At 58.1% G+C, this 3,259-nt stretch overlaps 1 protein-coding gene across 1 annotated transcript in view; it reads right to left on the bottom strand.

Annotated features, from left to right (window-relative positions):
• Positions 1 to 3,259, bottom strand: part of SYT7 (synaptotagmin 7) — an 88,627-nt gene that overhangs the window by 84,178 nt on the left and 1,190 nt on the right. The gene's annotated exons all lie outside the window — the stretch shown is intronic.

Genomic DNA, 3,259 nt, shown 5'->3' with positions numbered 1-3,259 from the left:
GTCCAGCTGTGACATTCTAGGTTCTAATGTCCCTCACAGCTCTGACATTCCAGGTTCTAAGGTGCCTCTCAGCTTTGACATTCTCCGAGTCAATTACTCCAGGTCCCAGGCAGCCAAAGAGCTTCCATGTCCAGGCTCCAGAGGCAGGAGGGCAGGCAAAGGTCTCCCAAGTCCCCTGGTTGTTGGGCTGTCTTCCTCTCCCTGTCCCGGCTCACTCACCACAAGGTCACCTCTCCCTCTCTCCTGGTTGCCTCAGCGCTGCCTGAGTCTGCCCACTGCAACACTGGCCCCTACAGGCCAGCTGAGGCCCTGCCCAGCCTCAGGGAGGGAGGGCTGGAGGGAGTCTGAGCTAGGAGGAAGGAGGGTACAGGAGAGAAACTTAGGAGAGGAGGGAAGAGGGGGAACGTCAGGGAAGAACGCAGAGGACAAGGGGAGATCCGTGGGAAGGGGGGAGATGGCTCTAGGTCAGGGAAGAGAGAACATGTGAAATTGGGAGGGCATAGGGTATTCTTCAGGATGCCAGGCCAGGATTTTCTCCAGAGTTCCTTGCTCTACGCCCTCATCCTAGGACCCATGGCTGAGATAGGGCCCCCTATCTAGGGCTAGTCTTCCTCCATTGGTGGTGGGTCAGGGTTGAGGGAAGAAACTGTTTTCTTTCCTGTTTTCTTATGTCTGAGGCAGGCCTGAGGTTCACTCCCGACACTTCCAGGCCCTGCCTGCTGTGGGACCCTCAAGGAGAATGGGGGGGGGGGGAATCACCACAGGTCAGGAGCGTGGCCCAGTCCCCACATATCCCTGGCCACAGGGTGAGTGGCTCCCTCCCGGACTGTGGCTTTGGGGCATACGAGGGGATGATTCCAAAGATAAACCAAAATGGAACTGGTTAATGATGCTCCCGTTCTGGGGAGAAGGAGTTCAGCCACACGTCCCCAGGGAAGAATGGGTGGGAATGGGGTCCAGGTCACATGGAGGATGGGTCTGCCGGTATCATTCATGCTTGCTGCCCTTGCTGGGGGCAGGGGCACAGATAAGCAATGATGGAAGGCCAAGCTTAGACAGCGCCTTTAGGTGAGGGTTGTTAGGAAGGCAAGGAGGGAGACAGAGGAAGGATAGCTCACAACCATTCTGCAAAGTGGCAATGATCTGTGCCAAGGGGGAGAGGGAGTCTATGCCAGAGCCAGGACTGGTCCGGAAATGGGTGAGAGTCAGTGAGTGATCTATGGAGGCCAAACCTTCTGAGGCCCAGCAAGAAGTGCCTCCATTCTACACCAATGTGCCAGTCAGGGACCCAGATCATAGGGTCAGCCCAATTCCCTGGGTGGGGGAGGAAACAATTCCCCCTCCCTGTCCTATTATCTGCTGGGATGATTGGCCCACCAAGGAGTGCAGAGGGATTCATATCTGAGCAACCGCTACAGCTTGGAGAGTCTGGGAGCTCTGGGCACAATAGGCATATGCATACCTTGATGCCAAGACACAGAGGACAGAGGTGGCACCAGGGAAGTCGCCAGGGAGAATTGGGGGTGGGAGCTTTGCTGGCTCTTCTTTCATCTCAGTGGGCTCCCTCTGGGGCACACTGGCGAGGAGAAGATGCCTGGGCACAAACCAAGGTAGAGGAGGGGCAAGGGGACCTCTCTGCTCCTCTTGGGGTGCAAGAAGGACAATTCTCTCCTAGTGGATTTGTTTTCTCCCTCCCTGAGACACACAGGTGGTCTCAGAACCAAGTGAATTGACATCTTGGGGGGAGGGACTTTACATTCAAATACAGATTCTGCGCCATCCGCAGGCTGGGGTTGAGGAAAGGGTGGGCTTGCTACAGCCATCTCTCATCCTGCTCTGGGATGCAGACATAGGGGTGCAAGAATGGGATGAGGAGGGATCAAGAATGCTGGGAGCAGGGCAGAAATGACAGATTCAGAGAGGCACTGTCCCTCTGCCGATGAATCCCAACTGAGCTGCCCTCAGAGAAGCTTTGAGATCCTTCAGTCTCCACTTAAGAGGGACCTCTCCTCTATACTGGGGGGGTTGGGCTGTCCCAGCTCCTGTTCTCGTCCTCATCCTCTGGCGTGGTCACTCCCACTCCCACTTCTCAAGGGAGGTGCCTAGAACTGGGGGCTGCTGGTACCTGCGGCTGGAGGAGCATCAGGACAAATGGCCACTCCCTCATCAGGTCCTGCCATTGGACAGGAGGGGGGCTCAGCCCTTGGGGAGGGGGCAGAGGCACCAAGAGGGCAGCCACAGGTGGGAAGGCAGGAACCAGCCCTGCTTTCTCTGCTGCCGGGATGCCAGCTAGCTAGGGCAGAAGAAGGTTCCTCTGGGGCAATGCACGGGCAGTGAGAAGCTCCCCCCTCCCACCCACCCAGCACACACACGGCTGTAGTGAGGCTCTCAGTCCCAGCCTGGCAAAAGGCCAGAAGGATATTTCTTTGATAAGGCTCAAAAGCCAATGTCCATAAAGCTCCAGTCATTATTACTAGTCCTGGCACCGTCTCAGCTCACCCCCATTGCCCTCAGCAGCTTCCCAGGCCACCTTCTTCCTGGGCCACTGGCCCCACTGCTCTCCCCACATCATCCCTCTGGACAGCCCCTTTACCACTGCCTCTCCCCCTCCCCCACATACTCACAAATTCCCAGCACAGCCCCCCTGGGGTGTGATAGGAGAGTCAGCTCCCCCTGTTCTCTCAGACACCCTTCCTATCCCCTACCAACAGCCCCGGTGACTGGTTGCTGGTGTCAGCTGCGGGCAGTTTCTCCCACCAGGGAGTTGGGTGCCACTGAGGGGAGCCCCTGGTCTCGAGAAAGCAGCTGCTCTTCACAATGCCACACACGCTGTCCTTGGACCACTGGCAGGGAGGTCCTTTCGGGAGACCGCGAGGCTGGCATGGGGTAGCGAGACTACCAGTAACCTTTGCGGAGGGGGGGGGGGGGTAGGAAAAGAGAGCGAAAAAGGGAATGAGGGGGGAAATTGGGGTCAGGGCTACCCCAGCCAAGTGTCCACCTCTAGCTCCCACATCCCTCTGAAGGCTGGGGCAGTCTCCCTCCTAAAGATTAATCCTCAGGGAATCAAGTCCCAGTAGGACACCCAGCCCCTGGGTAGCCCGCAGCAGCCCGAGGAGACGGAGCCCGAGAGGCGCTGGCTCGGCACTTAGTGGTCGAACAGGCGGGCACGAAGACAGAGCTGAGATCTGAGCCCTCCGAGCGGGCACCAGTGGGACGCGGGAAGGATGGAGGGGGGAGGGCGGAGAAGGAAGAAAGGGGG

The sequence above is a fragment of the Petaurus breviceps genome, unplaced genomic scaffold, assembly GCF_028583685.1.
Source record: "Petaurus breviceps papuanus isolate PSGF00001 unplaced genomic scaffold, PetGlider_PUasm1.0 90397, whole genome shotgun sequence".
Taxonomy (NCBI): domain Eukaryota; kingdom Metazoa; phylum Chordata; class Mammalia; order Diprotodontia; family Petauridae; genus Petaurus; species Petaurus breviceps.
Note: the sequence above shows the minus strand (reverse complement) of the source record. Positions and strands in the feature narration are given on the sequence as shown.